General features: G+C 39.3%; 1 long non-coding RNA gene across 3 annotated transcripts in view; it reads right to left on the bottom strand.

Moving 5' to 3' along the window:
* The window catches only part of LOC135316524 (uncharacterized), a 247,559-nt gene extending 223,189 nt beyond the window's left edge, over nucleotides 1-24,370 (bottom strand). For all 3 annotated transcript variants that reach the window (XR_010375781.1, XR_010375780.1, XR_010375779.1), the window contains exon 1: nucleotides 24,019-24,370. This is a non-coding gene — a long non-coding RNA (uncharacterized LOC135316524). The remainder of the gene's footprint in view (nucleotides 1-24,018) is intronic.
* Between the last annotated feature and the right edge of the window lie 252 nt (nucleotides 24,371-24,622).

The following is a 24,622-nucleotide window of genomic DNA, read 5'->3' as shown; positions in this document are numbered from 1 at the left end:
CTGTGAATGCTGTCCGATGCTCTCACAACGCAGAGGAAGGAGGAGAAAGTTAAAATGGCACCCCTGTTGTCCGAGTGGAAAGTTTCACTACTGTCTTGGGCATCGTGTTTCGTAAGCACTAACTTGGGTTGCATAAGCAATCCCTGCAGCCATCCATCCTGCCTTTCCCTATGAGCCTGGGAGGAACAGATGGAGCAAAACCAGGTCTTCTGCAGGGGGTTGAGCAACAAGTTACTGCATTTACAGTTTTTAAAAAATATACAAATGTCAAAGGGAAATCTAACGAAATATGCTTGTTCATAAATGCATGGTGAAGTGAACAGCAGAAAAAAGTGTTGCCAGTGGCAATGGAAGGTATACAAATAACATTTAAATACAGGAAATCTCACTGTACTGAGAAATATTATATATAATAAAAAATATAGAAAACCACCACCACTGCAATTGCTTACAAGCCCATCTCACTGGAGATATGAAGGGGTTTTCCCCCAAATATTTGAATACTAATTTCAAATGCCCTAGCTGCAACTTCAGAAAGCATAATCCAAAAGATTCAAGGTAGCTACTGATGCAGAACGACTGCAAAAGGCTACAAAAATTCTAGTCAGGCATGGAACGCAAATCTTTATTTTATTAACATCTATAAATGTGAGACCCTTTTGGGAGGTAAAGGATGGGTACTGTGTTTCCATAGCTGGTTTGGGCCCAACAGCTCAACTTGCTGAGGGACATGTCTATGTGCAAAATGAAAAAATTCCGATGAACAGAAACTTGTTTCATCATTAACAAAATACAAGTATTTTAATCAGACAAGATGGCTTCCAAATTGACTCAACTGATCTATAGAAATTAGAAAATAATTTCAGTAAACTTAGAACTTGTAGGTCCTCTCTGTAGAGTATGCTTTAAGCCATTTGAAGATATTGTAGTGAAGCCTGTAAGTTGTCAGTACCTAAAGCTCAGACAGAGAGAGGTCTTTTGTATTGCCAATGTCTTGGTATGTATAAAGTAAGCCATATTTGTTGTCAGACTAAAATGTTTTCAAAATATTTTGCTTAAGGTATTATAACAAACAGAGAACATGATATGGACCTCAAAGACATTGCCCTGGGGTTATTTTATTCCACAGCCATCTAATATAGGGACTTCTAAATTCCAAAGCACCTGGAACTGGCTGCCATCACAGAAAACATATTGAGCAGATGGCCTGCAACCTGTTTCAGCCTGCAATCTCCAAGGCCCTAAAACATTAATTTCAGTAAAATATGTAGTGAAACCTCATCAAAATGTGCAGTATTTGTAAAGTAGAATCTCATTTTAAAACCCTCTTGAATCAAAATAAGTTTAATTTGCATTTCATTGGACTACTTACTATATGTCAGGCATATTCCCCAAACCTATATCAGAACATCATATGCATCTCCTTCCAGAGAAAAAAACCCCACATATTAAATAAAAATGAGGTTAAAAAAGGAGTGGAGCTGCTTGTTTATAACAGTATACCCTCTGATCATAAATGAACACTCAGTCTACAGAGCCAGACTGGACCTAATGTGAAGTAAGACCTCCAAAAGCGTCCCCAGGTGTGGACATCAGGTCCAAAAGTTTTGCTTTTCAGATTTGCTTCTGTTGTACTCTAATATTTGCTAATGTAAACATGCAAACTGATGCATTAAATTCTAATTGTGATTAACTCTGAAGAGCTACATTTAAAGTTTTAAGATCTTGATAAGCTTTCTGCATAGTGCAGCTTTTCTTATAAAGATGTAAAGGAATTGTAGTGTCAAATCTTTAGTTTGGTTTCAGACGTACAAAGCAAACATAAGCTGTTCAAACAAATGGACCTTTACTACTGTTTACTCAGGGGTGATTTGACCTGAACTGTCAGCAGGATCCAGTGGTACTTCTTAGCGTGGGCAGCCATCACATTTCTGGCACAGTCCACTGCAATATCAGCCACACGAATATGAACAAAAAACCTCAGACCATCGGGTAATGAATGACATATTTGACATTGTAAAGTTGACATGTGAGTCAAACCATACAGATGCAAGATTTTTGAAACTAATATTCAGTGGTTTCCTAGCTTTCTGCAAACATATTTTAAAAGCATTTCTTTCCTGCTAGCCAGCATTACAGCTTGCACTTTATATTAGTGATTTGTAAAAGTAGCTGTATACCAAACATCTGTAACAGACCTAGGATTTCAACCGGGCAGAGAACCACTAAATGCACTGACGGGTACCCTGGACTCCCCACTGGGCATCCAACTGACCTGCAAACAGTTCTGGCTGCCAAACTGTGTTCTTTAAACAAGTTACATGGTAAAGTAGACTCATTCCACTCCTGCACTTCCCAAATATTTATTCATTCTCCTAAATCCTCATTCTGCATCCAACTGCTCTTTGGCAAGCTGCAGGGCCAAAGATGTCAGGCCTCAGCTGCCTCTGGGAGGCCCACATGAGCTGCAGCTGCTTTATTTTTCTTTTGTCCCGACAAACGCCCTTCTGAGTTTTTGCCTGAGTTGTCCCCATCCATGCCCTTTGTAAGTGCTTCCACAGCATGGATTTAAGCTCTCCTCTGCAGCAACAAGTGAAGACACACAAATTCCTTCTGTCATGGTACCTCTCTTCTGGGAAGATACTGGACAACTCAGGACTCAGCAGATGTTGCTCTGGAGTAGAAGCACTGGTGATCAAAGAAGCAATTCTGAAGAAATGCCACTAGGCACCTGTGTTTCTCAAGAAACAGGGTGGACAGGAACAACTGAGAGACTTGGTGGGAGACCAGGGAGGAAGTTGCACTAGGATTTATTTAGAAGAAATGACATACATGGCAAAGGAACAAGGTTTCTAATCCTACAGTGAGGTTAACCAACTGTATTGATTTTTCTTTCAGTCTCAGCAGCTTTACCTCCCCTCACATTTCTGACGATTGGCAGTACGTGTATATTTTTTATTACATTACACTTGTTAGACAGTTCTCCAAAGATATCAGACTTTTATGGTACATCAGCAAAGTAAAATTTGCTTTCGTATGATGAGGTCTATGGTGGGCCTAGCTCCTCTACGACACTGGCATTATGACAGAAGTCAAACACACACAGGCTCAGAAAACAGACCTTGGAACACTCATTCTGTAAAACACACTTCCTTAGTTTTAAAACAGAAACTTTGTGCTCTCCTTAGTGGTAAGGTCAGCTAACTATACAGTTTACTTTAAGTGGTGTAAATTATTCCATAGCAGCAAATTTCAGTTACAAAATGTGAACGTTACATAGTTAAATGGTGAACAAATTTAGGTAGGCTGTATGAATAGATATACTTGACTGTTCTATTAAATGTTGGCTTCATAAATCAAGGCACTACATAGACTGTCTTGCGGAGTTAGGACCTTGCTGATAGGCAGCGTAATGTGACCACTTACTGTTCTATGATAAACTGCAGGGGGGAGACCAATGCTCAGTTTTAAAAAGCAAAACCCTTACCTGAGCCCTGGTATGTTTTACATTATCTGCTGATGCCTCCTTCCAGTTATCTTTCTAATTCCTGGTGATACCTCAAATTCTGACTTTCCAACATGCAGCTAAAGTTAGTGTATGAGCATGCTCAGCAGACTTCTTAACCAAGCAGCTTGAATGCTTAGTATTAAACTTTACTGTCCATGCTTAACAGTGAACACACTAAAATCAAACCCAGCCTCTCTGTGAACCGTTACAGAATTCCCTGCCAAAATTGGTTCATCTCTTCCTGGCTGTTTTAGCTGCAGAAATCTTCAAAAAGTGGGGGTAAAAAAAAAAAATAATGCTGTTAAAGTACTGTATTTTTCTCCCTTGTTTCAGAATTGGAGATGCTATTATTATCATCTATTTTCTTCCCTAAAACCAAACAAAAAAACCCAAAACCAATACCAAACACTTCCTAAAGCAGAAAGCACTTTGGTTTCTGAGCTTTACAGAGGTTACAATGCCAGAAAAAAAAAGGATCTAAAAGGAAAATTGGAAAACTTGTTAAACTTCATTACATGTATCGTAGTAACTGTGTCTCATTTAGGAAGCCTGTTTGAGGTGCATTATCTTAAGCTCCCCACAGTAAGTGTATACCAAAAAATTTAAAGCCACCCCTAACAAAGAGGGGAAAAGGAGTAGCTTTGCTTACTTTGTCACTTACATTGACCCATTTAAAAGGAGCTTTCACAGTCATTTAAAAGCAATCAATCACTTAAGGACAAGCCAGTCTTTCTATTTACCCAAGCCAGACAAATGTTGCTTTTCTAATTTCATAAGGACTCGTTACCTGGTAGGTGAAAAGCAAAACTAAAAGCTAACGTATAAAAATAACTGAGGTTGCCTTTTACTTAGTTTAACATAGAAACTGCAGAGCAGGTCTACAACTCTGAAAAATTAGCATTTCTGTGTAGTGTAAAATACATTTCTACGTGCCTCCAAAAAGCCAACAACTTTGTATTGGCTAAAGATGTCTCCTTCGGTCGTTCATCTCCCTGTCCTATTTTGCTGCAACGAGTCGTTATTTTAATCCTCCAGGTGCTTCTGATGCACTTGTACCATAGCACATAGATACCATTTGCTTTTTTAATTCAAGAACTGCCACAAGAAGTCATTTCACACCAGCCAGCCCGGAAACAGAGATTTTACAAGAGGAAAGGTCTGTCTGCTGGTCTTGCTCTTCCTAAAACACCTTGTGCTGGTCACCATGTTCCCCCTCTGAGAGGGGGTCCAGGTCAGAGCAGGGGGAAGGGCATAGGGGACTCGGCCCCCTGCATTCCAGCGAGGAGAGGGAGACCCAGTCCCATTCCTGCTCCCTGTACTGTGGCCAAGCAGAGCTGGCACATGCTGGAATGTGCTGTGACCACCTCTGCCCACCACTGAGGCTGCTGAAGCCACTTACAGTCTGGTCCACAGTGCTGTGAGCCTGATGCCTATCATAAGGCTGAGGGGTGCCTCGCCACCCCTCAAAGCCTGGCACCCTTGGAGAGGATGTAGCACAGGGGTGCAGCAGCATGCACTGGGCCTGGCCTCAGGGGTCTCCTCCAGACCCGGTATGGCATGTACCTCAGCCCAAAGACAGCACTGTCACCTCTCCACCTGCCCTGTCAGTTACCACCTGAAGGACAAAGAGATAATGATCTGAACTCCTGATGATGGACATCTATGCCACACTGCTCCAGGGTACTGCATGAAGGCCCAGGAGCCTCACATCCCTGAAGACTTGTCTGTACTGTCTAGTTCCCCTCGACACAGCAGCTCTCCCTGCCCGTGCTGATATTCTCCTTCATGGTGATAGCTGGTAGCCCTGGTGATGTTTCAACCCTCCTGCTGCCAGACAGTGTGTAACCACAGGCAAAAATGTGTCCCCTCCAGCAGTGGGAGATGTTAATGTTCATCGCAGATGCCAGGTGACCAGAAATGGGGAGCCACTGCCCTCTCCACCCACATCGCATCAACCACATGGCTCCCTGACGCAAAGGAGGCAGTGCTCTCTGCCACCACTGGCAGCTCGCTGCACTGCCTGGGCCTTTGGTCAGACTCTGCAGAGCTGCGCTTGACTGCAGACCTACAATTGTATGACTTACACCAGAAAACTGTTTTAACAAAGAATTTCAAGAGAAAATGATAACTAAACGAAGATGCCACCTTCATTGCAAGGAGATGAACAACTGTTCAAGAAATTGTTGAGAATACCTGCTAACTTCAAGTTGGTTCAGCTTTTCATGGGATTCATTTTTATTTTCATGTACTGTTTGATACCCTAAGGAATTGAGATTTGCTTTTTTCAATAAAGCACCTCCTCCATTCAAAGGGAAGCATTTAAAGACAGAATATTCCTAAAAAAGCAGTCTTACTCTTCCACTTAGCACCAGGGAACAGTCTTCTATCATCTGAGAAGGGAAATGATAGCATCTGCCCCTAGTGCAAGGGTGTCATGCCGGTAATGTTAATCCATTTCAGGAAGACAGAGGCTCCCTCTTCCTTCTCTGTATTCAGCCCATGAAATGGGTTTCAAGTTCAAGCTCCTTTTTCTTGAAATAATTAACTTCTTGATGCACTTTTTAATAACAGAAGCATTTGAAATGGGCATAAGCAGAGGTTATCCCTGGAAAAAGTGTTGGACTACTAATGAATATTACAAACCAGCATGATATCAGCTGTCCAGAAGAAGCAGGCGAAGAGTACCACCCTGAACAGGGCCCAGCAGCAATGAAAGAAATTTAATCCTTAGTTAAATGAGATGGGAGGCATTTCATAATATACTTGAGATTAATATTTTATTTATCACACAACTAGAGGAAATAATTAACCCTATAGATAAGATTTTGTAGAAATAATAATAAACATGATTAGAAATAGCATTATTGCCTTGTAATCCCAATAGTATACTCTGTTCATCAGATGAAACTAGACCAAATCTAAAAGAAGGGGCATGTACAGCCTCAGCCCATGCAGGGTGTGCTGGTTTTGGCTGGGATAGAGTTAATTTTCTTCACAGTAGCCAGCATGGGGCTGTGTTTTGGATTTGTGCTGAAAACAGTATTGATAATACAGAGATGTTTTAGTTATTGCTGAGCAGTGCTTGCACGGAGTCAAGGACTTTTCCAGCTTCCCATGTTCTGCTGGGTACACAAGAAGCTGGGAGGGCACAGGTCACAGCCAAGGCAGTTGACCCAGCTGACCAAAGGGATATCCCACACTATGTGACATCATGCTCAGTGTATAAAGCTGGGGGAAGAAGGAGGAAGTGGGGGATGTTCGGAGTGATGGCATTTGTCTCCGCAAGTAACTGTTACATGTGATGGAGCCCTGCTGTCCTGGAGACAGCTGAACACCTGCCTGCCCATGGGAAGCAGTAAGTGAATTCCTTGTTATGCTTTGCTTACATGCGCAGCTTTTGCTTTACCTATTAAACTGACTTTATCTCAGCTCCCAAGTTTTCTCACTTTTGCTCTTCCGATTCTCTCCCCCATCCCACCTAGGGGTTGTAGGTGAGTGGCGAGTGGGGCTTAGTTGCCAGCTGGGGTTAAACACCTTATAATCCCTAAAATATACTTTGTTCATCAGATGAAACTAGACCAAATCGATAAGAAAGAGCATGTTCAGCCTCAGCCTGTGCAGGGAAACCAGGAAAATATTCAGTCATACAGAACGTAAAGTACAGGGGAAGAAACAAGTAAATTAATAGTACATCGGCAAGGACATGGCATGATATTTAGGAGTTTGTTCTTCCCAGCCTCTGCCACTGTGAGCCTCTGGGAAGTCACTTCACTCTGAGAGCCAATTTAAATATCTATAAATTAAGCAAGAGAGTAGGGTCCTCTTGGCAGAGCAAGACAGTTTATGCTGGGGGCAATGATGCTTAAAAAGACTTAGCACTAAGAGTGGACATGACTCTGCCGAGCATGAGCTCCTGATGCGCTGTCAGGGCTGAAGGGAAAAATACATCCCTGGAGGCCTCTGTGGAAGAAGGACTGGAGAGCTTGGATTAACTGCATACGTGGCACTCAAGCATCTAGTGTTGGAAGGCAGTATTGATCTCTGGTGTGTACAATTCAAAAAACTCACTGTAGAGCCTCACAAATAAATGACTGGAAGAAACTCTTTAATGCAGTTCCATTTATCCTATGAAAATTATGTCTGGCTTGATCATTGTCTAAAAGAGTTTTGACAGGAGGCTCTTGCAGGCTCTGACAGGCAACACCACAAACAAGCTCCAGCAGACAAGTTCAGATCACATATTTGATGCAGATACACAGGGAACAGTACTTCACCATGGGAACACCTTCCCAAGGGTGATGATAGGTTCTCTGTCCTTGACACTTTTAAATCAAGATTGGATCTTGTGTTCTGAAAATCATACTTCAAATAGGAGTTCATTCATATTACACACAGAAGGTTAGCCTGAATTATCACAATTTTTTAATTCTGCTTTTTCTTTTTTATCTACAAGCACCCACTACATGTAACAATGATTTAGGCTTATGTAATCCAATAGACTTTGCAGAACACTCTTAACAGCTCTGATGAGAAGTCACAGTTGCCAAGTATTGTTCATGGAAATACTGGTTCTTTAATATGCTGTGATTCCCATATTGGGGAGTGACTTATTAAAGATACCTTTTTTTGTCTTATATATTAAATTAGCAGAACAGCAAAAAATAACATATATAGTAAAATTATGGCATACAACACATGGCATACACTGCACAATTTAGATTGGTATATACAGGTGTGGAAAAGAGGTGGATGAGAAGATTTAAAAGTGACCAGATAAAAGCTTTTGGGCAAAAGCTCTGTGTAGGAGCTGCTACCACAAAGGTAAATCTTCACAAACCTGTTCCCAGCTTCAGGTTTTCTCCTCATCTAAATCTTCACTGTCAGGTCCCCAACGCTTCTACCCTCCAGCTGCTGCCTACCTCCCTTGCCAGCCCTCAGCCCAGGGCCTTCCCCAGCTGTGCACCACTTCTCACCCTGACTAGGACGGTGGTCTGAGTCTCCAGCATCTACGCCTTCCAGCTGCTAGATGATTCAAATCGACCTTATGGGCCAAACAGCCTATAACCAGTTAGTTCATTCAAATAACTTATTTTGTGGTTAATTTGCAGGGAGGGAGAGACCATCCAACATATGGAACATGTTGCATTCAGACACAAGGCACTTGGATTACTTTATGTTATTCAGGTTTGGTTTTTTTTTAAAAAAAATTAAAACAATAGGCTAGTTTCGTTGATACATATTGATCTGTGGCATCACGTCACTAACACAAAGCAGTCATAAACCCTGTTTAATTGGGGTTTTAAGGTAGCTTTATGCCTACAAGCATTGCTAAAGCATTACAAAGCAGAAGCAGCACTGAACCCTTTCCCCGTTATCCCAGACGCTACAAACGTCAACAGGTGTTTACGCTGCGGTCTATCTATCGATTACATTGCCAATTACCATTTTTTGCTCTCTGTTTTCTGCTCCATTTATTATGTGTTCAGCTACCTTCAGCTAGCAAGGACCAGAGAAAACAGATGACATTTTGAGGTAATGTCTTGCTTTTCTATATGTATATATACACATGCATATTGTATGCCTCTACAGAAGCTAAAACTCTGGCATCTACAAACTCACAGTAAGACTTAAAAGGATTGTGATTAAAAATTTAAATGAAATCAAAACTCATGGTGGATTTTTTACCTTGTATTGATGACTTGAATTCATACTAAAGTAATCTTTTATAGTTCTTTCTATAACAATTTGGACATGCACCTTTCGGGTTTTTTTTTTAATGAATATTAAGATTTTTACTTAATCTCATGACCTCAGGACTTTAAAACCACAATGCACCCTCCAAGTTGCCAGTGGTACCTTTATAAGTTCCTTGCATTAGAGAGCTCTGTGTTAAAAAATCCAGTGATTCCTAGTGCTGGTCTTTCAGGTTTTTTTTCCCCACACACTGTACACCTGCAGTTGTGTTGTTGCAGGAGAGCATTAGCCATTTGCTGCAATAAGTAAATCACTTGCAAAAAACTATATTGCTTAATAACCAAAGTATTTAAGATCTAGAAAATTATTGCTACTGAGATTAAAAGGTAAGGAAAATAAAAGGTAAGCAAAACTTCTTTGTCCCAAGTTATATTTTTCTTCCAAGTTCAGAAGCATAGAAAATATTAATATGCTTAAAAATATACAAAATGGTCAATAGTAAATACTTGTTTTCAGTCTGAATATAGCCCTTTATAGAATAGTAGATGCTCTATGGATTCTACCAAAGACATCATACACTGGTCTAAAATTCACGCTCCTTATGAATACACAATAAGTTATGTTCATAACTACAAGATAGCAAAAGCAGAATAATGAAAAAAAAAAAAAAAGCCTGAAAACAAAGCCTCTAATCTTGCCTTCAACTACAACTGACTGCAAGCACTAAAAGAGGGACCTTATCAATTCCTCTGAATACATACTAAATAAGTAGGCAACATCAGTGATGGATTCAGACTTGCAGTTTATGTTTGTCTTTGTTATTTTACCACAATTCACCTTCAAAAAAGGATCAGGTTTCATATAGCAATGGTTCCTTCCTTATTACAAGTATTTTGATGGAAGATTGCTTCAGCATTCATTTTAAATGCACGTGTAAGCAAATCAACTTTACTTCCTCACTGTAGAATTTGAAAAACAGATACAGCAGGAATAATTCAATGCATCAAACCCATCCTAACCTTAATTATATGAATAATTATAAAATTAAAAGTAGTGAATAAATAGATAGTAAAATGTAGCATTAGTGTTTCTTTTTTAAAGGCAGGTAGTGTGAAACGATGACTCCAAGACACCCTTTTTACAAGAAACAGCAAAAAAGGTTAAAAAAGGTTAAAAAATAACCTCTTATAAAAATTTTAGAATTCTACCCCTTGGTTTCCAGCCTATGTTAGCACGACATATCATCCAACATGTCCATTCTCAGCAGCTGTGTTTAGGTGTTCATGTGTACTGTGGCAGGGCTGCATTTATAATCTGATCATCAGCCTGGAGAAGGCAAGACTGAAGGGGGATCTTATCAATACTTATAAATATCTAAAGGGAGGGTGTCAGGACGATGGGACCAGGCTCTTTTCAGTGGTGCCCAACGACAGGCCAAGGGGCAATGGGCACAAGGTGGAACACAGGAAGTTCCACCTGAATATGAGGAAAAAGCTTCTTTCCTGTGCGGGTGCCAGAGCAGGGGCACAGGCTGCCCAGGGAGGGTGGGAAGTCTCCTTCCCTCGAGACATTCAAAACCCACCCGGATGCGTTCCTGTGCCCCCTGCTCTGGGTGAGCCTGCTCAAGCAGGGGGGTTGGACGAGATGATCTCCAGGGGTCCCTTCCAACCCCTGCCGTTCTGTGATTCTGTGATAATGGGTGTGGTACAGTGGGCGCTGCTTATTGTCTACATTGTCAAGGAACTCTAATTATATCTGTCTGACCAGATTTTGGGGAACGGGATCATAAGATCGCATCTGCATTTGAATTAGATAAGCCGAGTTTCCCAATTAGTTCCAATTTGACGTTACATATATAAATATATATATATGCACGCACACATTTGCAGATATCTCTCTGTACTTATATTTAGCTTTATTGTCATCAGCAGTATGCCAGCAGGATACTGTTCAAAGGAGTTGCTTTATAGATGCAATCAGGGATTTCAAATGGAAGCTGTTTTCATAAATTTCTCCATTCATCAAAACCAACTTTTCTATTTATGGAAACGTACTGGTTTTAATTTAAATGCCACTGGTGCACAAAGGCTAGTGTGAGACTCTAACTGAAAAGATTCTAAGTGTTTCAATCTTATTGCAATAAATATTTTCCCTCCAATTTTTTTTTAATTCAGCATGTTTAATTACCAGGCTTCTGTTATTTCTCCACTTTATAGAGCAATTCTAGCAACACGCTTCTAAGAGGGCTAAAATTACTATATATATAATCTACCCTCAGGGCTGTGATCTGAATAGAAACTGTGTTACTTGATTCATTGCACAGTACGTTTCTGTTGTACATGTTTTTCTCTGTCACCATATGACAGAAGTACTGGCACAGTCCTTTCCAGTTTATCAACATTTGGGATGTCCCAAGTGAACCAAATAAAATCTGCTTTTTGTTAAATTCCAGCCTTTTAGCCAAGACTGAGTTCACCTTACCACATTTGAAGCGGTTCACAAAGACGATCAACATTTCTGTGCTTCCCTTGCAGAATCTTTTCCTTGAAGATTTTCCTCAGGCTACCGACAAATGCCCCTTCATGGCACGACCTGAACAGACTTCAGCATCAATCTCTTCCCAGCACTCCCAGTTTATTGTTGACTGTGAATAACCATATGAAGTAAAGTTTCTTTGTCTCAGCTTTGTCTCACTGAGCCTTTACAAAATACTCTATTTTGTATACTATACTCCATTTTGTATACTTGTATACTTTTGTATACTCTATTTTGTATACTTGGCGACAAGCTTCCAAGTTTTTGATTTTTCTACCTATGAGCTGAGAGCTTCTATCTGTCCCAAAGCCTCTAGTTCTTCCAGGAAATGTATTCTGTGGCAATTAGGTACCTATCCCATGGCTTTCGTCTTGTTTAGCACACTAGACTCTCAAGGGACCCCGCCCCAAACCAGGAGACTTTTAAGACGGGTTCTGTGCAAATAAGCAGCTCCATCTACCTCCCACCACGTATCTTTGGAAAGAGCCAGCTGAAGCATGAGTAGATGTCTGATTCATGGAGGAGAAAGGAAAAGGAAGATCATTTCCTTTTGCAGTAGGACTCACGTTACTAAGCTACTGTAATTGCAACGATTGTACTGTTACTGAACACCTCTGAGAAAACTGGCGACCTGAATCCACTGACTATACCAACAACAGGAGTCCAACAGCCCAAACCAGAGCTTTTGGAAGTCAATAGAAAGCCAAGTATTGATTTAAAGGCTGTTGGATGCAGGCTTTACCAGTTTATCAGTGTGTAAGCATGTGCAGTAAACTGTAACCAAATATATGCTTACATCTGGAAACACTTTAAAAAATGTGATTAAAATATAAAAACCATATGAAACACATGATTTTGCAGCAAGTTCTAACATCACAACATGCTGCTAAAAGAAAAAGCACACTACTGGTCTGGTCCCTGGTTACTGAACGGACATGAAATGGGAAAGCCCTGACGAAGGTAAAAAACCCTTGCTTAGAAACAATAATTTGCTATTGCATGTACTGAAGAATCTTTTCCTTCAGAGAATCCCCATGGTTTATGCACCAAAAAGGGTGTTCAGAAATACACAAAAAGACCTTCGTATGCCACTTTCACTATAGCCTTTATGCTCTCCTCTACCAGCTATAATAATGGAAGATTGCTCTAAGGAAGTCCTCAAACTCTAAATGCCTTGAAGAGGGGAAAAGACTGGTATCCTGAGCACTGAACTTGTATGCACAGCAGATATCAGAGAACAGCCACGGTGTCTAAGTGCCAGAGAGTCTCTCACTGGCAGTTAGGTTCAGATGCACAAGAGCTTGCAGATGTATTGCCAAATGGCAATCTCAGACACCTATGCAACAGCCATTTTTGGAAGCACTGTGCCCTCAACACTTCCCATGAAAAAATGTAAGAGCTATTTTAAAGCATATTTTATATATTATTTGTCTGTATATTAAAGAGGACCAGGTACTTTTTAAAATCCGATGGCATGCCTTAGTGTCAGCCATCCCACTGAGCTGTTAAGAAAACCTATCCCCATTTGCACGTGCTTCCGTCTTGTGAAATCTAACTAAACACATAGTTAAATGTTACTTCAAAAGAATGAAATAAAAGTTTCCATCTTCTAAACAGAATTTTGCATTTTGGTTCTCACATTATTGTTCTGTCTGCTTATCATTAATTTAAAATATCATTAGCATGATCAGCTGGACTGCTTTTGTTTGCTTTAATTTCTGGTTGTTTGTTCTGGTTGGTTGGTTGGTTGGTTTTTTTCTTCATGCTGGTGCCCATAGCATACTCTGTGATCGACAATGAGGCTTCTGCAAAACTTGCTCCTAGACAGAACCAAAGCTATCACACAGAACCATGAACTTTTGTGTCTGTTACCCCTACCACGAAGACATCACACCAAACTAGAACTACAGTTCCTTAAAAACAAAGTCCTTAGATAACCTTCAGGATCATAACTGCACGCAAGATCACTTAAAATGAATAAGAAGGAGAGGGCTACTGGGGCAAAAAGGGGCCCGGTATAAACTTCTTCCTACATTAAACATGCACAAACCTGCACTATTTCTGACATGCAGGATTTTAACAGTTCACCCTTTTTTTTTCTTTTTGCTTTAAAAAGCATGTATATAGTGTTCCCCCTGTTATTCAGCATTTCAAAGTACAGAGTACATACTAATTGCTAATAACTTTTTAAATTCAGCTACAAACTCCATCCAAAACTTGTTGCTGAATGGACTTCTGTCTGCAGTGACCGAGTCATTACGATTTCCAGTCGCTAGTGGTAAAATTCCTATCTTGAAAAATACCCAGGAGAATATTTAGAAGTAGTACCTTTCTAAAATAGTCCATAAAAAGGCAACTGATACTCAAATGTTACACGTTTCTATTTTCCTCTAATAAATAAATGATTGGTTGCTGATTATCATAACCTGTCACTCATTCAGCTTATAAAACAAAAGCATACTAACGAAAATCAGTTGCTGTTTTTCCTTATCTTGAATGACTTTAGGAGAAGGAAGGTTATCTTAGACACTAGCTCTAACAGTTTAGAAAGCCATATCCATGTAATCGGTGAAATCATAAATGGCAACAGTGCTTAATTTCCATTGATGCAGCTTGTTCAGCCGAGATTTAAAATGCTCTTTATAAATAATATTTAAATAAAAAGAATAGGCAAGCATTAATATTTTCAGTATTATCATTCTCATCTTTAGAAAGGTAATCCCAAGTCTACAGAAGCAGGCAATTTGTCCGAGGCAAGATGGGATACCCAGACATTTTTAATGTGAACAAACAGAAAATACTGAACTGCTTTAAAATCAAGCTTTTATCCTCATCTGAACATGTCTATGCTGACTTCAGAGCCAAGAAAAGAATTAAGTTCTGGATAAATTCCCAGCTGGAAAAAGTAGGTTTCCTCTAAATTAACTTTCATTATCATATTTAATATCTCAGCATCCCTATCTTTTTATTTACACAGAACTTAACTGCAGTTGGGCATCTCATATGAAAGATTAGTACGGATCTCATGTGTTCAGTGCAGCTTGTGATGACTGAAATAGTATATGATTTTTTCCATACAGGATAAAATGCTCAGTAAATAGGGAAAAAAAAAAAAAACACAGCAAACAAGATGTTCTTGTTTGCCTATAGCAAGCAATTTACATCCTTTTAAGATCTTCTGGCATTTGGTCCTCTATTCTTTTGCAATAGCAAACCCAAGGTGTCCTGTAAGCACCAGATTGAAGGAAACCTGCTTTCCTACAGATTTATGCTCTTTGCTCTATAACTCCACATTCTTCCTTCTCACTGCAAATGGCCAGATCTCTCCACATTGCCTATTATCTGGCAGGAGAAACTGTGCTGTGACTAGTCTGGGACTGCGCACATTTTGTTTGGCCACGGAGCCACTGCCAAACAGAATGTATAACAGCTATGTTCTGCCTGCCTTTTTCTCAAAATTGGCACCGATCTGGGTTTCTTTCCTCCATACAGTCACAGATTTTCATAAAACATGATATTCATTGAGAATTTTACCTTTCAAATTTAACTGAGAGAGACAAAAGAGTACAAAACCCATGGAGGAGGGAAAGGAAAAAGGCAAAAAGACAAACCTTAGTAGAAGTCTCACTTTCTTAGAAAGTGAGAGTAATAACAAATATTTAAGAATAATTCTGTAGGCAATGTGACAGTTCACCAGCTCTTTGAAATGCCACGCCATGGTTTGGGTTGTTTTGTTTTGTTTTGTTTTTTAATAGACTCTAAGATCAGGCTCTTAAATCCATTTTTAGGAACTGTGATGAGTGACCCTACTTTCAAAATGGCAGCTACCTAGCATCTCGCGTTAGGTGTGACATGCACCATCATAGTTAGCACTTTAAAATACAGGACTTTCACTTCCTGACTTTAGACATACCAATGAACACCTACAAACACATCCAATCAGATGTAAAATTTACACACAGAGCAGGAAATTAGACCTGCAAAGTTAAAAAACACCAAACAAAAAAACCCCACCCTCTATATAGATATTATCAAATTAATGTACTTGCAGCTAGAAAGAAACATGTTCATTCATAAATTAAATAGAAATACTAAAACTATTCTAGCAGTAAGAAATTATATGTTTGAAGTGATACGTCCAAAGGTACAAAGAAGTTAAATGACACCTTGAGAATTCTAAATCCAGATGTAGACTAAAATTTTTAGAACTTCTTAATGCTGTAGTAAACTCAGAGTAAAACCAGAATGACAGAGATGGACACAGTATCAATGCCACTGTTCACTATACTTCTGTTTCTAAACCCCCCCAAAATGGTTACCTTTTCAAATATTTAAACTGAAATCAGGGTGTTCAGCCTTCATGTCTTAGGTTGGAAATTCTTTCCAACAGTTCATAACTGTCTTAAGAATAAGTTCCCCCACCTGAAAGTCAGGCTGATGTACAACTATGAACAGATGTCATGTGTTGCTCAGTTCAGGTAAAAGAGTCAAATTTCCATATAAAGTTTTTGATATTTCAGTTTTGGTCAGGTTAGAAAAATTGCTGTCACATTTTCCCTTTTGGAGTCCATCCACAACAACTGAAGAGTTCTTTGCAGTCACAATATCAGACCATGTATAAAATTTTTTACTAATTTAAATTTCTTGCTGAGAAGATTGAGGTACAAAGAAATTATGTTTACAGTAATAGCATCACTTGGTTTAATGGATATTACTAAATATAACATAAGGTAAGTGTAGTTAAATTCCCTTTCCCCTAAAAACATATGTATTTCCCTACAGACTGTCATGTCATACAATATAGTCAGGTATTGTTTTGCTCATAATTTTTTTCCCTCTTTCAGAAAGACACACATTGGAGCAGGGGCAGTTTTGGCCAAATTTTAGGCAAAAGTGTTGTGGATTCAATACATGAAATTAAGTATGCCATTAAAAAATATGTAATATATGTAATACGACTGAGGTCTTAATAATATAAAATAAAAGATATAATAGATGGAATGAAGTCAAGATTCTTTTTGTCACTATCACAGTGTTCCCTGATACTGACCTGCTGATACGGCAGAAATAAAATGTGAATACACTCCATAATCTAGTAGTATATGGCATGATGCTGATTAAAATATAACAGGTTTTTGAATATAAGTAGCTGAATAAAAGAAACAAACTTAAAATAGTGCTAGCTGTGAGGTAAGACAGGAGAGGTGGCCACTGCCCGTCCTGCCAGAGAGCAGCCAGACAGCCAATTAGTGGAGTCGTGTCTACCAACTAGTCATAGCACTGCTGTCGATTGCCTGGTGGCAATGCCTGGACAGATGTGGTTGTTGTTGAATTCTTGCAATGATCTATATGGGGTGTGAGATAAATAGGGGGAAAAAACACAACACATCTGAGGATTTTGAATTAATGCAGCCTGCTCCTGCTTAAATTATAATCTAGGAAGGCTTCATGAAAAAAAAGTGTCCCCTTGTGTTATTAACCATATGAATATATATAGCAACATCCATATGAAACTCAAGCCCTGTTCACTCAGAACACGTCATAGTGGCATTCCTTCTTTTTGTGAAAAAACCTCTAGCAAAAACTGATTGTGATTTTTAACTTCTGGTTCAGTAATGAAATCAAAAAAACCTGGGAAACAGAGAAACAGAGCCAACAGCAGCATTAAAATAAATCATCTACATCAAAACTGAGTGTTAATAATACTTGAAGAACCTGGAAGATGGAGAGACGATTCATTCCTTCTCCATGTGAGATGCCCCAAGATAGCAAGCTTGCTCCCTGTGCTTTTACTTCTCAGCACCCAGCTAAGTTACCCTTGGATACGTGCTCATGCCGAGCTCTTTCAGCATCATGGTGTCTAAGGACAGGACACTCAGAGCTATACATATGCAATGCCCAATTTGTCCTATGATCCTCACAGCAAATGAAAAGATATCAGTGTGTACCCTAACACTTACTGCCAAAAGGCATGTAATAAATAGCTATAATTTAACATTCAGTATATAACAATTTAGGTCTTTTTTTACCTCAAGGCCTTTAAAAATAGTCCACATACCACCTGTTAATCACATTGTTTCGAAAATTGTTGTTCAAAGACTTTTGTTGAGTTTGTTTTGTTTACTTTGCTTTAACAGGAAAAGTATAATTTATTCCCACTTCTGCTGCTTAAAATAATTTTAACATATTTCCTTTAACAAAAAAAAAAAAAAAAATCAATCACCTGTGGTTTGGGACTACACAATGGAAAATTTCAGGCCAAAAAATACAGTTAAAAAAATGGCAAAGTGATAGTAAGCAAACAGTTTAATATCACTTAAAACATGCTGAAGTTATCAGATCCTGCCAAATTTCTTGTTTTTTTTCCAGACGCTGGCAGTAGATTGTAAATGAAACGGGGGGAAAAAAAAAAACCAAAACAAAAGGAAAGAATTTGAAGAGTCCGACTTTTTTTTTAGCACAAACTATAAATTTATAGAGTTTTTGCTTTATACTGATGTAATTCTCATTGATTTCAGTGGAAGGATAGCTGGGCCTACACTGCGTACTGCTGGAAAATCTTCCCTTGTCGATTTCCAGCTAGAGCCTGGAAGAAGTTTTATGGGGCCAACACACAGTGCAGTCTGATTTCCACATCGTAAATACAAAGGTATTTTCAACACAGACTGATCCTGTCACTCTGCTGTGTCACATTTTGTATGTTTTATGAATAAAGTTCCTTGCTGATCACTTTCTCCTGCACTTTCCTCATTCATTCTTTATAACTTACTCTCCCCTACTATGGGCACAGATTTTTTATTTCAGAAATTTATAATACACAGGCTGAAATAACAGATGCTGGGTGGCAACCAGGTCATAAACATGAGTAACTTACAAAATATACACCAAAACTACAGTCAATATTTTCAGAGGACACTGATCCTCACTCTGCAGGCACAGCGAAGTCAAGTGGCCGTAGGAGCCGTAGCTATTTGAAGGCACTTCCACTAGCCTGCCCATAATAACTTAGACATTTTTGGTTAGTAGCGAAGGAAATTAATGTGTCTCCCTCCCTGCAGCTTTAGTCTTTTGCTTGTACAGACCTGGATCTAGTAAAAATGCAAGTGAGGTATAAGGTGAACCAGATCAATCCAGGTTAAAAACAATCTTCTTTTTCAGTATTATTTTTAGCCAGGGTCAATTCCTGGCCATTTCTCGAGTAGTCTTCCAAAGATTTCAGAGGCAGCAGGGAAGTGGAAGGAGAGGCAGTGAAAGAGCACTGGGGTACCTTCAACCAGCATTGCCACAAAGGACCGTTCTTGGAAGGATGCCTTTAGCTGGTGCTGCTTTTTGGAAATAACAAAAATTACCAACAGTGATGGGACATGTACTTCAGGGTAGGGCCTTCTCTTTAATTTATATTTCGCTTTATCATTTAACACCATTAAGCATGAACTGTTCAAAACAGGACCAACTAAAGGGCTTGCATGTATTCCACAGGACATTTATGGTCCACAGGACATTTTTTGGGTTAAGAGGAGGTGTGGAGAGTTGGTGATATAAATGCAGTACTTTCACTCAAAATGGCTTAAAAGAGGGAGAAGGTGCTTTCTGCAGTACTTGAAGCTGTATTTCTTACCTACTTTTATAATATTGCTAAATAAACCAGAATTACATAATAAATGCTAAAGTATCTTTGGCCTTTAAAGGTAACATTGGAATTGGAAAACTCATCTAGTTATTATTTGAATCACCGGACATTTCTCTAAAGGAGAGGTAGGTATTTCAGCAACTGTAGGTGGCACTTTGGTGTGCTACCTTGGCCGTGTAGTATGGATGTCATTTCCAGTAAATACTGAGAAATCTTGAACAGTTATGGGTGTCACATACCTACACTGCAAATCACTGTGAATTCTATTTTGAACTGATGGATGAGTGATTTGAATACAAGGCCTCAACCAATCCCTACCAAGGTCACTAGGATGTTTGACAGAGTCCTAGATAAAGCCCTGAGTGATACAAGTATATTGAAGTGGATAGTCTGGTCACAGGAGAGGTAGAGGAAAAGCCATTGCCATTTCTCTTGTCCCTCACTCCACTGATTTCCTTTTTTCTACTGTCTCATGTTTCATGCTGCAAATGGCTTGTATCTTTCCCAGACTCAAGAGTCAGAATTGCCAAAAGACCTTCCAAAGGGTTTTGCAAGAATTTTTAAAAAGCTACTGGAATCCTGTTGGAGCTGAGAAAAGAGACTTAGCCTGCGCTCAAAAAAACAACCTGTCACGACAAATGTAACCATCTGTCCTCACCTCTACCTTCGCTGCTAGACAGAGCAAAGTAAATAGAAGAGGATGTTAGGTAAAAAGGGGAGAGGTTCGTTTCCTCCCACATTCTCCCTCTCTGAAATGCTGTGACCATAATTTTGGAAGGAAGAGCCTTTCTTCCTGGGTGAATTTATTACTTCATGTATGAAACTGAATGCCAGCAGTGGAATCGCTTCTGAACAAATCGGGAGAAAGACAGCACTTTTGTCTTTGTTTTTCCTACTTTTTTTCCTCAGTGTTTCGTCTCTTCTTTACTGAAGCCAGATGACTTCACGTCAGTTGACAAGGCACAGGCTCGTATCTGTGACTGACAGACCATTTTAGATGGGCTGGGTTTCCTCTCTCATGCCACATTTCTCCTACTTTTAGATCTCTTCTGTTTTGCTCCTTAAAGTCCTGCCTCCCTTATCACTGCTCCTATCCTCATATCTGATTATTTCTGCTTGTTCTTTGTGTCCGTTTTTACCCACATATTATAAACACTTAAATCACTTCACAAGACAAATGTTTCTCCTCTTATCTGTTCTTCTTTCACCTTCATCATCACCTTTTGGGACAGTCTTCTGCTGGTGGTTTGAATATGCTGCAGGAGAGTAAAAATGAGCTGAAAGTCAACTTGGGTATTCCAAAGATCAGGTCTCCTCTCTCTTTCTTTCTATTTCATGGACAAGCATGGGTACATCTTCTGTTTCTTGCTCCCTCAACTCCCTCAACTATTTACTGAACTGCAATGCTGGCAATTCTGCCCCCCCACCCCCTTTTTTTTTTTTTTAACCGACCTATGGTTCCTGGATCCATAAAGCTTCGAGATCAAAGAAGTTTAAGGCCCAAGTAATTGTAGTCACAAAAGAACTTTAAGATGTGATCAAGAGTTGTAACCGAGAAGATGAAAGAAATTTTTCTTTGTCTTTCATTTTTAAAATTCTTAAAAAAATAAACTCTTTCAAAATTGCTAGGATATAACATAGATGGGGTTTTTTACTTTTTAATTTGTAGTACCAACACTGTGATTCACTGACACCACGGGTGCTACAATTTTCCTGTTCCTGTCAATTTTCCTTCATCTCACGATAGAGGTATCACCTTCTTGTGACAGCACAAACTAGTTCCTCTCTCTGACAGAAAAATCAACTGTTAGTCTTGAATTTCCATACTTTCTCATGTGACAGTAAAGATATCCATAGGTACCATGGAGACCTGTTTCTGTAATGTACAGCTGTCAATAAAATTAACATGTCTAGCAAATAAAGTTTTTCCTTCCACAAACAACAGAACAAACCAGAAAATGAACCTCCAAAAACACTTTTCTGTGTAATTTGCAAAACAAATCTAGTTTCTCCTTGACGAAACATTAAAGATGTTAAATATAAACCTTGCAAAGAAATGAAAGCTATAATACAATTGTGTTTTAACGTTTTCAAAACTTCTTTTTTTCTCTAACTGGTGTCAGTGACTGTGTAAAAAGCCAGTATAATTATTTTAGCCTGATTCTTTGACTTTCTCTAAGAGAGACCAGTAGTCTTTAGAGATACATTACTGATGTTTAAACTTCCTGCCAGTCACATTATATTGTGTCAGTCCTCAGATGGTCAGTAAAAACACCATATTTAATCATCATTCACATCATTATTGTAGGGGTTTCCATGAATCACAGAACACAGCTACTAGGAGCAGATCTTCTCTTTTTAATGACAGATATAGGCATAAAATCCTCAGCAAATTCTTCTCCTCCTCATTAAGCCCTTTCCCCTTCATCAGGCTGGTCATCAGAGCATGAAGAAATGTTTCATAATCCTCTAATCTGGTGTCACAACACCACTGGTGCCTTGTTTTGCCAATGGAAAACGCACGACACAGAAAGGGCTGGTCCTCTGCTTGTGTGCCTGTGGAGGAGGTGGCTGCATGTGAGCACCCACCATCCCCTGCTCCCCAAGTGCCTTGTGACCACAAGGACCCAGCGGTCCAGGCCACCGAAGCTGGAAGGAGACCAACTCCTCAAACTTTCTTTTACTTTCAGTTTTTAATGGTGTAAAGAGCACTTCAACAGGTATTCCTCCATCACAGCATAGCCAAGAAGAAAATCATACGCTTATGATGCAGTAAGAGGACACATCTCTTTCCCTCAAAGTGAACCCTGAAACTCTTAAAAGAAAAGCACAACCTTAACCGCATTAAGGATACAGCCAAGAATTTTCTTGTAGAAAGTCTGAGGTTTAGCCCAAGCCACAATAGATAGGAATCCAACTGACAACAGGAAAACAAGAAGTGTCAACTGCAGAATCAACTTCAACTCCGTATTGGTTAACATTTCTTTGAAACAAACTCCCCCCCCCCCCTTTTTTTTAACCATTTTCAAAATTGATGGGCAAACTCAAGATCTCAGACTGACAAATAAGAATGGACAGAATAGGTGAACAACATGAACTTCTGCACTTGAAAGGGACTGCAACATCAGATCAATTCAGATCTGAAGCATCATCTTTTTTAAAAAAACAGGCACTTTGCTAATTGGTAGTAAGTTTCAGATGAGCACAGAAACTTAGACAGGTCATGAAACAAGTAGTAACACACCTTCTGTGTAAAGTTCATCTAACCAACTTCTTACGTTGCATAATAGAATTATTTTATCAAGTGAGCATTTTCCCGTTATCTCCAAATCACCGCTACATAATTCTGAGACTTTTCTTGCACCTTCTGACTTTGGGTTTTTATTTTTTGAAAAGATAACTATTTATTTAAAGAAAGATACGACAAAGATCATTTTGTACAGAATCACACTTCTGCTGGAGGAAAAACAGACTCATTTCTCCTCCAAATCACAGGCATCTTAAAACATCACGTACAGAGTTACTTTGACATGCCTTGATGATTTATTGCTCTAAATTTCACCCACTCAGCAGTTTTTGCAAACATATTTCTAGTGTTACTGTCAACATGCAGTGTTTAATTCTCCTGTGCTAATAAAGCAGCTTTTTCAAACTAAGTCAGTAACTGAAATAACATTATAGCTCAGATCATATTTATTACCATTACACTAGATGACTAGTGTATCTAACACAGTCTGTTCAAGAACTTACCCAGAAGTATTGTGTTTCCCTCCTTAAGTGAGACGAACGTTACAAAAGCCTTATCTTCTGTATAATTTTGCAACTTACCTAAAATCTAGATAGCTCCCTGGTATTTTTGGAAATGTTTCCAAGTATAAATCCTTTTTCTCTTAGCAGAAATCAGAAACACTGAGTGTTGTTTTAAGAAAAATTTATGTGCATCACAACAAAGGAATGCAAAAAAGCTGCAGGAAAGCTTGAGTAAATAAAATAAATATGGATAGAATAAAACTGGCTTCTCCCCAAAACCCGAGTTTGTCAGAAGAACAAAGCACACACAAACAGCATGTAAAACCTGAATTCAAAATACATTTATAAAAAAGGGATGAGGACACATGTTTTTCTATTTTAGCTTGAAAAATAAAGGGACACAGCAATGAGTCTTGCTGGCAGGCAGATAACTCATAGGCCCTGACCCTTCGACTCACCAGGAATTCAAACACAAAGCTCTTTTCATAGTGACCGTGCCATACATTCTCAAGATAAGGAGCACGAAATAAGGAGCAATGGAGAGGTGCCACAAAGCTCAAACTGCAGAAGACTGTGTATAGAAATTATGTTCACTTATTCACCTATATGCAGCTGCACGCTAAGTGCTAGCTGCAAAATTATTTCTTTCCAAATCGGAAGCCATGCAGCGTGCTTGTAGAAATGGGACCTGTCTCCTGAAGCAAGCAAAAGCAAAAGAGAGCAAGCAGCATGAAAGGACTATCCCTGTACATTTCTGTATCGTTCAGAATTGAAGTGCACATCCGGAAAAATAATCTGTAACACAATGAGCTTCACAAAAGGATTGCTGTGGTAAAACGGAAGGGGTTTAGAGACAACAAAAATAGCTACATTTCAAACAACATTTCAAATCTGGACTCACCATGAAAAAGCAACAGTTGCCTGAAGTTAGTGTGTTATTTTCTGCCCTGTTCCATTGCACTTTTTGCCTAGTTGTCCAACACTTGGTAGCTCAGAGCTGCCACACAGAGGCCCCTTCCGTGATCTGGCTTATTTGCCTGTCAGTTTGAGTCTCAGCTTCTGTATGATGCAGCTGTGCACTTTGCTGAAGGTCTAATATAATTTCCATAAGCTTTCTCCCTGCCTGGAGCAAGCAGTTTGTTCTCCCTGCTCAATAAATACTCAAATCACTTTTCTGGTACTCACAGGGATAAAGCTTTAAGTTGTTAAGGAGTTCTTACTAAGTAGTGGGTGGAGAACATAAGCTCAGTACAAGGAAACTCTGCGCATAATCAGAAACTGAGAAACTTCCTCCCTTTCCCCCAACCCCTCCTCTCGCCAGGCGAAGCTGCCAGTGCCTCCTTTACAGAAATTTAGGAATGTAAAGGGAGGACTCAAAGGGGCCCAGTCAGACAAGCCTTTCTCAATCAATTAGCTTGCAGCCATTACTTGTGACCCTAGGTCACACAACATAAGTGTGTGGGGTGTGCCTTTAGGGGTACACCAAAGCTACTTATTAAAACTTA

The sequence above is a fragment of the Phalacrocorax carbo genome, chromosome 1 (assembly GCF_963921805.1).
Source record: "Phalacrocorax carbo chromosome 1, bPhaCar2.1, whole genome shotgun sequence".
Taxonomy (NCBI): domain Eukaryota; kingdom Metazoa; phylum Chordata; class Aves; order Suliformes; family Phalacrocoracidae; genus Phalacrocorax; species Phalacrocorax carbo.
The sequence above is the reverse complement of the archived record's forward strand: the minus strand, read 5'-3'. Positions and strand labels throughout refer to the sequence as shown.